The sequence below is a fragment of the Amblyomma maculatum genome, chromosome 10 (assembly GCF_055883805.1).
Source record: "Amblyomma maculatum isolate TAMU_Amacu chromosome 10, ASM5588380v1, whole genome shotgun sequence".
NCBI classification, from domain to species: domain Eukaryota; kingdom Metazoa; phylum Arthropoda; class Arachnida; order Ixodida; family Ixodidae; genus Amblyomma; species Amblyomma maculatum.
This window is the reverse complement of record NC_139353.1, coordinates 121,586,591-121,601,993: the sequence shown is the minus strand read 5'-3', so window position 1 is coordinate 121,601,993 and position 15,403 is coordinate 121,586,591.

The following is a 15,403-nucleotide window of genomic DNA, read 5'->3' as shown; positions in this document are numbered from 1 at the left end:
CCAAGAAAATCCTCTTTATTTCAACATGCAGTCACTTATATACACAGAGCGACACTGGTGCCTCTGGCGGCCGGTGATCACAAACTCGAACCGAAACCAAATATACAACATTAAGCACTTGGGATCGCTACTGCATGGCGTGATGGGGCAACAACAAATTACCGTATCTCCATCCGGCGCGGAGGGGACAAGCCAAAGTAAAACATGGATTCCGCCAAACGAAAAATATTTGCAGTCTGGCAGTGGAACTGTAGAGGGTACGCACGCAAGAAGGCCAACCTACAGATCCACACCCAGAACACCACTGTCAAACCAGAGATTATCGCACTACAAGAATCCTCCAGAGTGGCGACTCTTTCAGGCTATGTTACCGTTACGCAACTGCGAACTAGCCGCAGATATTCAGCAACGACTGTACTGGTCAAAAGGGACGTCAGCTATGTGCAGCATTAGATTGAAGACGTAAACCTAGAATATACGCTTGTTGAAATTATTCCCGCCGAGAAGGGACAGCAGAGAACCTACGTCCTCAACGTCCACAGCTCTCCCAAGGATCCCACGCAGGAAACAAGTGAACTCCTAGACAAAATTATGAGAAAGTCCAGAAGGAATCAGATTATCATAGTTGGGGACTTCAACGCCCATCACCTTGAATGGGGTTACCCGAAGACTAATGGTAAAGGCACAGCAATACTAGGGAAGATTCAGGAGCTGGGCCTCACGATACTGAATGATACTACCAAACCCACGAGAACCGGCAACAGTATATTGAGAGACACTAATTCTGATCTGTCACTAGCGCGAAACGCGAGCGATCCCACATGGCTCAATACTGGGGCAGACCTTAACAGTGACCACTACATTCTCGCCATTACAATACAAACCAATTCACGTAATAAGAGGGCGTGGAACTCCTGTAAGCACACCGACTAGGATAAATTCAGGAAAGACAGGGAGAAAAATGCGCCGTGCAGCATCTCGGACTTGGAGAAGTGGGTCCAGGATATATGCGGAGACGCCCTTAAGCACACCAGTAGCGTAGAAACGGACGGAGAGCAAACCATCATAGACTCCAGGCTAGCGCACATGTGGGAAGCCAGACACGCGCTCATGAAGAATTGGAAAAGGCAGAGAATTAATCGGAAGCTCAAGTTACGCATTGCACGGCTTGAGAAGGAAATTGAAGAACACGCCATTAACCTCACACGCCAGAACTGGTATCAGGTATGCGACGAACTTATCGAGCAGCTTGGAAACAAGAACACGTGGAACCTTCTCCGCCACCTTCTTGATCCAGCCCAGCCCAAGACAACAGAAACGCTATAGACCAGATCATCCATGCATATCCCGGAAGCGGTGAATAATTGTTATCGGCACTACAGGATAAATATGTAAACTCCAGCAAAGATGAAGATTTGTACCCGGACTACACGGGACGCGACAACCCAAATCTTGACGAGCCTTTCTCGGACGCAGAGATCTGGGCCGCACTGTCTTAACTCAAGACAAAATCTGCGCCTGGACCAGATAAAATCAATTATAAGATGCTGCGGAACCTAGATCTAAAGTCGGTCACAGCGCTCACGGATTACTTGAATGAGTGCTAGGAGAGTGGTAGCATACCCCAATCCTGGAAGCACGCCAAGATGATTTTTATTCCAAAACCTAACAAGATGATAAACCTCGATAACCTAAGGCCAATCTCGCTTACCTCGCGATTATGTAAGCTAATGGAGCATGTTGTGCTTAATAGACTGCAGGACTATGCCGAAGAATACTCGCTTCTACCACACACCATGGTGGGTTTCAGAAGGGGACTTTCTACACAGGATGTCAAGCTTCAACTGTCACATGACGTCATTAACAGATCTAGAAAGGTAAATACGCGGGCTATCCTGGCTATCGACCTAAAGAAAGCATTTGACAATGTCTCCCATTATACTATACTAGAGCACCTAAACGAAATTAGCCCTCGACGAAAGGCTTACAACGACATCAAGGCCTTTCTGAGTGAGCGCTCGGTGGAACTGCACGTGGGCAATTTGAAATCCGACTCGATAAAGCTGAGAAACAGAGACACCCCTCAGGGGGCTGTTCTCTCTCCGTTGCTCTTTAGTGGCATTACCCAGTCGGAAAAAACAACAGAAAGTTTTCTGATATTACGACAGAATTTCTGTGCGGTTTTTGACGGGAAACCTGTTGTGACAACAGAACATTCTGTAGTAACATCAGAAATTTCTGTAGTTACAACAGAAAAGTGCTACAGAACAGACAACAGAAATATACCACAGAAAACTACACAACTACAGAAAAGTACTACAGAAAAGTCTGATGGTTGCGACAGAACTACAGGATATTTTGTCGTATTTTTGGACACAGTTTTGCCGTTTTTTTCGACTGGGTAATCAAGGTCCCGGATAGACTCGTCAAAATACTCGGAGTACAGCACAGCCTCTACGCGGACGATATTACGGTGTGGGCAACTAAGGTGAAATCGAGGACGCTCTTCAAGCATCTGCAGACGTCATCGATGAAGAGGCCAGGAGAGCGGGCCTAGAATGGTCCCTTGAAAAATCGGAGCTTATAGTGTTTCATAAAGGCAAATTAAATGCGTCCTTGACGACCGTCATTATACAGGGTGTGGAAGTAACAGAGGTTCAAGAGATCAAGATCCTGGGGCTCAGGCTACAAACTCTGGAAACGCGCCAGCAATCAACAAACTGAAATGGGCTGTTCACCAAACAGCCAGACTAATACAAAGAATCACTAATAGAAAACGAGGCATGAAAGAACACGACCTCTTCAAACTCATAGACGCCTTCATCATAAGCAGGATTACATACTCCCTCCCGTACCTAAAACTCCAAGGAAACGAAGTTGAGAGAATTGAGGCCATCATTAGAATGGCTTACAAAACAGCAATGGGCCTGGTTCGCTCGACTCCCAACGAAGAGCTTCTACAACTCGGGGTTCACAATACCTACGAGGAACTCAAATAAGCACAACAAACTGCCCAAATAAGGCGCCTATCCAGCACGCCCGCCGGTAGGACAATACTTGAAAATTTAGGTATTGAGGGCGAACCCCTACAAGACCTCCCTCAAACTATTCCACGCGATATCCGAAAGAGGATCACCATCAGACCTCTTCCTCGAAACATGAACCCCCACGCCCATCAAGGCCGAAGAAAAGCCCGAGCTTAGAGCCTGCACAAAATCCTGAGCCGGCTACAGGAGGTCATCTACGTTGACGCCGCAGAAGACCCTAACAAATATTCGATATGTGGAGTCACACAGCCCAACACTAACCCAGCGAAACTCGTTATGGCGGAGACTGTTTCCACATCCAGACCCTTAGTGGCGGAGGAGGCCGCCATCGCTGCGGCCATCGCCTTTACTAATGCAACAACCATAGTAAGCGACTCCAAACAGGCAATCAGTAATTCTTTGCTAGAGGTAGAGTCTCCAAACCCGCCTCACAAATACTCAGTGAAATGGGAGAATCTCCTCCTAAGAGAGACATCGATTTAATACGGACCCCAGCTCATGCGGGGAATCTGTAAAAGTTTTAGTGAGCACATTTTGTTTTAGAGAAATGCTCGAATATTTGGGAAACATATTCCCTGCACCTAATTGTTACCCTAAATATTACATAATACACCTAGATCAATGTACTTTACTGGTAGCCTATTATAATCATTATAATCCCTTTTCATCCAATTGGTGCTGTCTTCCGACAAAACTCGTCATTTCTGACAAGGGCAGTAAAACAGCTTCATGCGGGCTAAAATATCAGTGTTTATGTTCGGGAATAAATACATTTTTATAGTCGCATGATAAGATGACCTCCATTTTTTTTTGGAATAGTTTTATACACGACATCTGTTTTGGAAGCAAACCTAATATTTTACTTCACATAAGATTTAGTCACTGCTAAATAATTAGGGAATAGGAAATTTGCAGCCTGTAAAATTGCTTCCCAGAACATGACAGTGCCCATGCGCAGTTTATAACGATGTTTTCGCAGCAAGTAATTAATAGCTTGCACTTTAACGTTACTGAAAATTAATCGCTAATTATTGTAAATTTTGTCAAGTGTGTAAAAGTTCTCTCACAGGGTGAAATTTATTCGCATTGCAAAACAAAATAATTACACTACCGTTATATATTAACATCACACACATCGGAAATCCCTTATACTTTCCTCGGTTTCAGGAAATCATTTACAGTTAGTGGCGTATCCATTACTACACTATCATATTCTATGACAGTGGCCGCAAAAAGCATCTCGGCAAATTCAATCCACTCAGCGCTGTACACGTAAACAATCACCTTTTCTGCGCGGCGAGTTTTCCTGTATGTGTCCGCGAGATCTCATTTTTGGGGAATACTTGTGCGTGGTTGCCTTAGCCAGAAATGATGTGCACTTAGTCTAAAGCAACTCGCCATGCAGTGCGCTGCCAATGCTACATTTAACCTGCTTAATCCTCGAGTCAAGTGCGATATAGTGAACCAGGCTGCCTCGATTCATTCTAAATTACTGCAGGTCAGAGCACGAACCGTGTATCTATGTGGGCTTGACACTAAATTACCCGGTCTCACTCGCATGAGACATGTGCAAACTATTTAAAAGTCGATAAGAAAAACAAAGATGTGATTAGGCAGCCCCAAGCATTAGCCGCGTGAGCGCGGTACGCAAGAAACGTGCAAAGTAAATCTAGAAGACTGGTGGTTGCGTGCTTTATTGTTTTCCTAAAATCCGCTCTTCTTCTGGTGCATTGGCGAAATCCTTGAATTCTTTTCTGCAATAATGCAGAAATACTGCAGAAGACATGTTTTCATCGCCAACAAACCCGCCGTAAACTCCGAAGGAGACCTACGCAGCGTGCGGTGCGTTTCTGCGAGCGCCGCCGGCTGCCGATCCACACTACCGGAGTGACGGTGGCGCCACCTCTAGGTCGATCTCGCGACGAATACAGCGGCCGTATCACTATAGTGACACGGCCGCTCGATGGAAGCGCACTGGGTACGGCCTGCTGCGTCGTGCCGCCGTCAATGGGCAAGCGCGTCCTTGGGAAGATTACAGTTGCGCCCGCTATTTCTACTCAGGGCGCCACAGTTCGGGGACACGTAAAGCCCCTTGATACTTAGAAAGTTACGCCAACGATTGAACTTTGCCGCCGCCGCGCTACCTCCTCGCCTCCTCCTCGCCCCTTGCGCGCCCCTTCGCTGAAGGCCGGCTCTCCGCCCGATTTCCTGAGCGACGATTGGTCTCCCTGCCGTTGCCATTGGAAACCGACGCGCGTCCGACGTTTTCCTTGTGTTTTCTTTTTCCTTCGCGCCATTTTTCCCCTAGTCTCGGCGAGCGAATATTGCGCGCTGTGCTTTTATTGCAGCGTGCAAGCTCTATGCCGTGCTGTTGCGCGTACAACTGCAGCAAGCGACCTGAAGATGGTTATGCGGTATTCATGATATCTCAAGGCAAGCGTGACGGCTTGCGCACGAGTCAATGGATTCACAAGATTAGTCGAAAGACGTTTATTCCTAGAAACAACAGAGTTGTTTGCGACGTCGAGTGCCTTTCTCACTCCCCGTAATAACGCGTCACCTGACGCTGCGTTTTTTATTCCTGCTTGCTGCTCAATATTTTTGCGGCGGCAGCATGTTCATTGTATAAAAATAAGGTTGTCCTCTGCAGCATGCTGAATATTCTGCGAGGCTCCAAGGCTCCATCATTCAACACGCTTCGACTTCTGTACAGTCAGAAACAGGGCGCTATAATCTGCTTTTTGCTGTCAGAAATAACTGGAAAATTACAGTCTCTCGATTGCATTTGTCGCGATTATGCTAGGATCCCTGGCCTCCTTCACTAAAAATCAAAATTCGGGCTTGTAGAGGAGCTAGCCTTTCCAGCTTTTACTTGTAGTGTGCGTCGGTTACTCGGGAGCAATGAATGCTGGCCCTGCTTTGGCAAGTAAACCCGAGGTATTGCGGGTAATCTGCACTAGTTAGGTCGTATGGCATTTTTTTTTTCAATTCTTGAATGTGTCTTGCCATATGCTTCGACGCACGCGTGGGTTAAAAAATATGCGTTCGTTTTATCAGGGATACGGCCAATGTGCAGGAGGTGTTCATATGATCACACACTTCTCTTTGACCATGACTACAAGGCGTTGGCAGGTTACCTTCGCTTTGAAAGCTGGAGCTCTAAAAGCGCGATTCCGCGTATTCATTTATTGCGAGAAAAGTTATCCCATCGATGTCAAATCAGCCGGAATCATTGCATCAATTTTCTGTATTTACGAAACTTAAACAATCAATAATGATTATAGTTATTATGTAAAAATAGGGGAACATTTTGCGAGCAACAATTCTTAACACTGTAACATATTACTCATTTCAATTGTATGCAAGATTCTTTTTTTCACCTAGCCTGAGTAATTATCTCATCGCTCTATGTTCTAGCTACATTTCACTGAAGACCAGTTTGAGCCGCCAATATTACACGAACTCGAAAAAAAGAACAGACCAAACGCAGTTCCATCAATTTTCTCTCACCGACCTGTCCTGAAGTAAAGGAAGCCTCCTCGACAGAGACATGAACCTCGCGCTGATATTAGTCAGTTATTTCTGTGGCTTGCTCTTTTCCCACCTCCATTTATGAAAAAACAAGAAAGTATAAGAATTAAAAGTCAATGTATAGTTGTCTCGTCAGATATTATGAGATAATAGAGATATGACTGACAACGTAAGTCAATGAAAATTGAAGTATATCAATGGGTCATGGGACGGCATCAGATTAAATAGTGATGGTTATGAATAGTGATAAGTAATGATGGTGACTGTTACGGATAATAATAGTAAATTATAATAATAGGCCCGGATAGTGAGGTGATAGTGTTCGTTGCGGATAGTGACAGTTACGATAGGTCTCTGGCATTAGTAGATATAGTGATAGATAGGATAGCGATAGTTAATGAATTGGCAGTTATATGCTTTCTCATTTCCGCACGTTGAAGACCTATGTGCACCTTGTAATTTTTTTATTTGATTGTTGCGTTCAATGAAATCAAGCTCTTTTACACAGCGCATGAGACCACAGCATGCTTGCCCCAGAACTTCAGTGTATCGGCAATAGGGCCCACCACTTCTCCCAGTGTACCCTGCTGTCTTTTAACCACACGCGAAGTCAGTGAGGGGCCACGTACTCGTAAAATTATTTAATTCCTCCATCAGCATCATATCAAGACTGCCGTGGCAAACCTGTTCCTTGCCTCGAAGCAGCAAGGAACAGCTCAAAATTTGATTTTATACAAAATTAACTAATGAACGCAGATTATCGCAGATCTTTAACTAGCACAGTGCCATTACGCTTGGCCTAAGCTTTCCAATGGTATACGGTTCTGTGTTGCAGCTAAAATTTAGATTTTAATTGCAATTTACTAAATATCAATTAATTAGGCCCAGTAATTGATTGAAATACATGTACAATTAACCAATAATCCAATCTCATGGTTGATCACGTGACATATACTATGCTTAGAGAGATAGCTTGACAGTAGCGAAATAGACTAAGTCCTGCTTTGACCTTCTCTAATCTTGAAGTTCAAAGCACCAGCCTGGATCGTTTTCTGAAGTTTTACCACGGTGACAGATTTCACGCTCTAAAAAAAACAAACACAAAGTCAGAGGCAGTACTAGATTAAGTGCACAAAGTAAAACCTTATCATGAGACTTAAAAAGTGTCTGTAGCACAGAACTCGCCTGAAAGCTTTGTTTATCAGTATTCCCCATTCAAACAGTTCTAAGAAGAAACCAATCAATTCATGAACTTTACTATCGGCATTCTCAATGCTTTTCTCGCAATTTTTCAAAAATTTTGTGCACTCCTGGAGCGCAGACCTGGCCCAAAAGCTCGCGCTTCACTCACTGCTGCGGCCGGCCGGCGGGCGTCAGGGGGAAAAAGCGTGTCGTGCGCAGCGCTCGCCGCCGCCGCGCGAGGAGAATCGAGGAGGAAAGCGCGGCGCGGAGGAGAGTGTCGCTACTTTCAAATTATCAAGGGACTTTAGGGACACGTCGCCGCCGGGGTCGCTGGCTCTGAGCGCGCGGTTTGCTTCCTTTCTGGACGCGTTCGCCTCGTGTCTGCGTGGTAAATGCAAACTTTTTTCTGTGCGCGTGTGCAAGCAGGTTAACGTTGAGACGGAATGCGTTTGTTTTTTAAGGCGAAAGCCGTTCTAAGCTCATGGAGCGAAAATCTGTGCGCAGAAGCTGTGCCTGTAATCTGTGCGTCGCATCTGTGTACAGGTCTGTCAGTCGCAAAAGCGGACGTGCAAGGAGGGAGATTAAGAGTAAAAATGATTGGTGGTGATAGGTAGTCAATAAAAGTTATAGACATTGATAGAGGTAATGACTAATGCTAATGACTAATAATGGTTAATAATGACTAAAATGATATGTAATGACCAGTATATCAAACTTCGGCATGTAATGACCGCAATTGATTAGAAATGAGTAAAAGTGCTCAGCGATGTGTGGTAATGACTATAATAGCTAGGCTTGACTCATTACCGCTAATTACTACGAAATGACTAATATGTGAAACGACAACATGTAATGACCACTGCTGATTCTAAAGGAGTAACCTGCTTAGTTATGAGTGGTAAGGGCTACATGACTACGCAGGAAGACTCATCATGACTGGGAAACGACCAATATATCAAACGACGACTTGAAATGATGAACTATGGCAAACAATGAGAGGCAAATGATAGGAGATGGGTAGGCTTTTGCCGTCCTCCACTTAAGAGACATCTAAGAGACCCTCTAATTTTATCTGCTGAGCTCGCTTCAGGCCAAGGCAGCCACGAGGAGTGGAAATGCACTCGCTTCCTCTAAAATGAAAGTGCCGCTGAGGTTAAAAAGTCCAGATGCTGAAGCATAATGCCCTATCAGCTGCCATTGAATTTGCTACAAGGGACAGCAGATTGGACTTGTTGGTGATTAATTATAGGTTAACAGTGCAAACTACATGACGGGAACACAGGAGAAGAGGACGGCACAACCGCGCTAGTTGTGTCGTCCTCTTTTCCTGTGTTCCCGTCAAGTTGTTTAACCTATTTAGTTACCAGGGAGCTGGCCAGTGAACTAGGTTTTTTAACGATGTGTTGTGAGGCAGATAAACACGATGAGGTAGTACCAGAAGCTTTTCTCACAGGTTATGTTGTGAGGACATATCAGAAAAAGGTACGAAGGTTTTTTTTTTTATATAAGCATACAATTAGTTCTAAATTTTTCCACGCTAGTTTGAGTGGCCTTGCAAGCAAAGGAGCCTGTGCATACATTTGTTTATACTCTTGAGACTGTCTGAGCCGATGCGATAAACTAAAAAGCCACGTTCCACAGAAAATCCGGCGCCCGCTCTGTCGGCGGAAAGTCGGAAAAATACCTCTTTGGTAAGAGGCACTTTAGTTGGTGATATGGCCAGACACCTTTGCCGCAATGAGAACAGGTGACATGTTAAATGTGGCAGGAGCTGCCAAACCAGATAGAGTCAATAAGATGTAAGGGTGAAATGGGAATTATTGAAAGTGGGACCCTTGGATCCCAAGTCAGGCACACTATACTCTTATAGGGCATGTTCGTATGGCTTCGGTAAAAAGGGGCTTTATATAGCTATGTGTAGGGCGCTGTTTCATATAATGCGGTGGCTTGAGGCTGCATTTTAATGATATGCGACAGAGGCAGCAATTATGGGATACGGCGAATAAGCAGGTAGCAAAGTGCGGCTACTCCAACGAGGCTCTGCAAGGAGATTTAAGAACCACAAGTTTTTTTTATCACTACCAGGTTGTTGCTTAATTTATGCAATATTTGTAATGATTTTGAGGCGACATGTCCGTCGTGCAAGAGCCTGTTGCAGGAAATATGAGTCAACAAGGACCAGTTACAGGTTAATGAAAACCAAGGACAATTGAGGCTTGACGTACCCCGCAAAGGAAGTAGACAAGCTTTGTCAGCTTACGAGCACTTTCATTAACAGGATGATGAAGCCTGTAAAGGTCCGGCGCAGTAGCAAGCTGTGTAAACTTTTGATTTCATCATTTTTTCTCACTGTACACAGTACCTGCAGCTCATCTATGAAAACAATGATAGTGTCCATGCTGAGGCGCTATGCAAGATATCGTTAAGTTGCTGCACCCACTGAGAGCGAGCTGGGCTGGAAATGTGAACTCAACAGTAGAGCGACGTTTACGGCTATGGCATAAACCTCTCTCAAGAAAGGTTTTCCATCTGCGATTGCTAATTTTCTTCCCTTTTTGTGTGGCCATTTAATAAGCGTACTCTGCTGCTCGCTGAATCTCGGCTGCAGTTGCGAACTAAAGCGTGAACATTCTTGTGATCGCAGCTAAGAGTTTCACAACAGGAACACTCGATGCGCGTTCTTCCATTGAAAATTAAAAACCAGAAAAATTGTATGGGTTTACGAGCAGCCAATAAAAATAGTAATAAAAACTTTCGGCGCATATACGTAGCACCTTGAGGCTGACCGGCTCTATGAAGGACGCTTAGTTCGGTCATGCAAAATGCGGGAAGCCACGACGGATAGCGTTTTGGCGTACAAAGTTTAAGGTCTCCGAGTGGAAGGTCCCAGGTTATCATCTAGATTTAACCAAATAAACATCTTCATATTTTCACAGTAAAATTTGTCAGAATGAGATAGAAAGGTTGGTTACATGTCGCATTTTGACAGAGGTTGCTCATAGTAAGACATTTTTTTATTGGATGGCGCTGTCAACTTAGAACAGGTTGACATCAATTTGTGTATAAAAGCTGCATGCAGGAATGAGTAAATGGTATAAAAATGACGCACGGAATTCACGACATAGTTAATTAAGTGGTTATGCAATACGCTACCATGGCAGCTGAACAGCTTCGAATTGTTCACAGCCGGGTGACTTTTTCATGTGACGAACAATTTGATCCGAATGCAACATCATGGTAATGCGAGCTCTCCAATCCAGTGGCCTTAAACTACCGTCACATTTTTTTCGGGGTACACTCCAGTATACATCCTTGCCGAGCAAGCGCTAAGTGTTGACATGGTCACACTAGACGTGACAGTATATACTAATTCGTGTTGCCAAATTGTGTGAAGCGGAGCGCTTACACCCTTAAAATAAAAGGCTTCTACTTCGCCGACACCTTCCTGAAAGCGCAGCCAGGCGCAGCTCTCCGCGCGCGGTTGTCCCCGAACGGTGGCGCCACGGCGGGAGCGACGGGAAGTAGGCGCCTCCCGCCGGTTTCGGGCGACGTAGCAGGCTGCACCTAGTGCGCTTCTATCGAGCGGCCGTGATAGTGATATGTGAAGTGCGTACGGAGCAGGAGGCATGAAGAGTCATGTTCTCATCTGTGGCAACCGCTGTTGCAGCAGTCCGAGTAGGATAGTCTGCCGCGTCTGTGTAAAGTACGTCAAGTCGGCCAGCATATCACTTGGACGCGGCCCGAGCTTCTCTGCGATCTTGATGATAAGTTGGATGATTGTTGCAGGAGAGAGGGAGAGCGGAAAGAGTCCTGCTGTTGGCCCTGATGACAGGTGGGAGATTGACCACCGAGGATGGCGGACAGCTAGAGGGGAGCGATGTGAAGTTGTTCGATGATGGAGTGGCTAGCTGCGGAAGTTAGTGGGAGCTGTTGGCGCTGGGCTAGGAGGGCCGCCTCAATGAGCTCGTCAACCGTTGTGGCACACCAAAGGGCGAGGAGCTTAATTTTGTCGATGGAAGTAAAAAGAGGAATAAGACCAAGGGCTGTTTTGACGCCTCTGCGGATAAGGAAGTCCAGGCAGTGCTTCTTCGTGAGCGTGGGACGTAAATATGGAGCAGTGTAAGCAATACAACTTATGACAATGCTTGGAAGAGATGAAGGTGATTGGCCTCCTTCATGCCCGTCCGCTTTATAGTTGTCAACGCGCCGTATAGGACGGGCTCTGCTGTGTATCGATGCAAGTGTTGTATTGCGTTGTGTTGGCTCCGTTTGCTTGGAGGTGGAGGACAAAATTCGGATGGTGTCGACCGTAGGCACGAGAAGGTTAATAGTGAGGCGGACATCTGGATAACGTGCCGGGATAACGCACGAAGAGCTCAGATATTGCTGCTGAGCACTTAAGTACTTTGTCCAATATTCTTCAGCTGTGTTGATCGCAGACTAGCAGTCATCCTTTTAAATGCTATGATGAAGGCCCCCGTGGTGGGCGAGCCAAACCGGAAGGCCCATATTATAGTGATGTTGAAAAGTAGCGGAGAGAGGACGGAGCCTGCGGCGCGCTCTTGTTGCTCAGGAAAATATCCTCGAGGGAGTGGGGACCGGCAACGAGCGTGGCAGTGCGATCCGTATGGAAAGCACGGATATAGTTGCACAGTTTCGCTCCTGCAGATTCTGGAGGCTGGACAGAAATGCAGTGTGTTGAACGTTGTCAACAGCTTTAGTGACGTCGAGGCACAGAGTGTCTAGAGTCTTGTGGTCCAGAAGTTCATGCTTGAGTTGGAGCATAACATCACACGTGTATAGATGGGGCCGAAAGCCGATCATGCTTGGCGGGAAGAGGTCGCGATTCTCAATGTATGTCGAGAGCCGCACCAATATAACATGCTCCATAGCCTTGTACCCACGCAGGACGTGAGTGAGATTGGACCACGGTGGAAGAATATTTAGGTGGGGGCACAGCACGGGCGATGCACTGGATGCAAGTTTCCAGATAAGGTACCAGCCACGCTCCGCTGAACCGGGCCGCTGATCGCAGCGTCAGCGTCGATGTAGCGGTGAATGTTCGCTGGAAGAAAAAAACACATACAGCGATGACGTCGTTGTGATAGAAACCTGCTGATATCGCGCGGCGCGTTTCTCCTGCGTGAGCCGTTTGCGTGGCCCGAACTGTTCCCCCGTCGTCGCCAGAAGCATCACCATAGCGCTTTATCTGCAAAAGCGAAGTCCAGGATAATTTATTGTCAATTGTCAATACTATTGATGTCATTCCTAGCAATGAAGTGAAGAAAAGGTTGGAGTTGAACTTTATGTTGAAATATGGGGGAGTGAGTACTACATTACTCAACCATTAAGTCATCGTTATTCAATTGAAGGCGGCAGGGAAGCAGTTTTCTCACTTTGGATAGCGTAAATAGTGCAGGGAAAGCGAATCCTGCGTTCGGTTGGGTGAGTGGGAGAAAAATATAAAAATTCAGAAGGTATTCTTAACCACTTAATGAAGGAAATGCAACAGCGCCCCGTACCACTTCTCTATCGAATAAATCATTAACGTGGAAACTGAGTGGAATGGAATAAGCAAGCGAAGAAAAGTACGGACGAGTTATGTGTACGACAACCGGAACAAATGCTGCCGCGATTTAATGCTTTTTTTGCCTCAAGCAATCTCAACTGTCTTCAAATTTTGCACGAATACAAACTGCACGAACGGCTGCACGATCTGTCTATCTATTTATGTTCAACAGATTTATATGCGGCCTTGGCGCACCACATCACATTACTGTTCGCCAATCCCTAACGTAGATTCAAGAAAGCTGTTGACCGTAATTTTACCTCTATTGTTTTGTATTGAATAAATTATACTTGGTGTTCTTTGTCCATTGTTGTGAAATTCTCTTCCCCTCTGTATTGCTCAACCTTTCTGCATCTTTTCTGCATACCCTATACCCTGAGCACGGATGGATGGATGGATGGAATATAGGAGCGTCCCCTTTGAAACGGGGGGGGGGGGGGGTAGCAGTAGCTATCATGCTAATTTTTCTCACTATATCTTAATTATTGATTTAGAATGGTTAACTAAACCACCATTCTATTTATTAAATTTTGTTCCTACATTACTAACATTATGTCACTTCTCTGCTTTTAAGCCACTAATCTTCCAGTCGTTTTTTGCTAGTTTCCACCGCCGGTTTATTCACCCGGCCACTGTTATCTCTAAAGCCCAGAGCTTCAGGAACAGTGATTCAGGAACAGGAACACGGCCGCTCGATGGAAGCGCACTATGTGCGGCCTGCTACGTCGCCCGAAACCGGCGGGAGGCGCCTACTTCCCGTCGCCACCGCTGCGGCGCCACCGTTCGGGGACAGCCGCGCGCGGAGAGCTGCGCCTGGCTGCGCTTTCAGGGAGGCGTCGGCGTGGTAGAAGCCTTTTATTTTAAGGATATAAGAACTCCGCTTCACACAATTTGGCAACACGAATGAGTCTAATACTGTCATGTCTAGTGTGACCATGTCAGCACTTAGCGCTTGCTCGGCAACGATGTATACTGGAGTGTACCCTGAAAAACTTAATGCGACGGTGGGTCAAGGCCACTCGATGGAGAGCTCGCATTACCGTGATGTTGCGTTCGGATCAAGTTGTTTGTCACACGAAAATGTCACCCGGCTGTGATTAATTCGAAGCTGTTCAGCTGCCATGGTAGCCTAATTTGTATAACCACTTAACTATGTCACGAATTCCGTGTGTCATTTTCTACCATTTACTCATTCCTGCATGCAGCCTTTATACACCAATTGATGTCAACCTGTTCTAAACTGACAGCGCTTTCCAATAAAATATATTGTCCGACTGTGAGCAACCGCTGTGAAAATGCGACATGTAGCCAATCTTTCTATCTCATTCTGACAAATGTTACGTTGGAAATATGAAGATGTTTATTAGGTTAAATCTGCATGATAAACTGCGATCTTCGACTCAGTTGGAGACCTTAAACTTTTTACGCCAGAAGGCTTTCATGGCTTCCCGCATTTTGCATCACCGAACTAAGCGCGCGTCATAGAGCCGGTCTGCCTCAAGGTGCTACGTATATGCGCCTAACGTTTTTATTACCATTTTTATTGGCTGCTCGCAAACCCGTACAATTTCTGCTGGTTTGTAATTTTCAATGGAAGAACACGCATCGAGTGTTCCTGTTGTGAAACTCTTAGCTGCGATCACAAGAATGTTCACGCTTCAGAGCGCAACTGCAGTCGAGATTCAGCGAGCGGCCGAGTGCGCTAATTAAATGGCCACACACAAAAAAAGGAAGAAAATTACCATCCGCAGACGGAAACCCTTTCTTGAGAGAGGTTTATGCCATAGCCATAAATGTCGCTCGACTGATGAGTTGACATTTCCAGCTCAGCTCGCTATCAGTGGGTGCCGCAAATTAACAATATCTTGCATAGCGCCTCAGCATGGGCACGATCATTGTTTTCAAAGATTAGCATCAGGTACTGTTTACAGTGAGAAAACGATGAAATCAAAAGTTTACACAGCTTGCTACTTCGCCGGACCTCTTCAGACTTGTGAGGTTTAAAGGGGAACGGTCTTCCGCCCCGCTCCTACTCCGCAGGTGCAACGTCCTCGCTGGCGACCCGCGGAGGGAA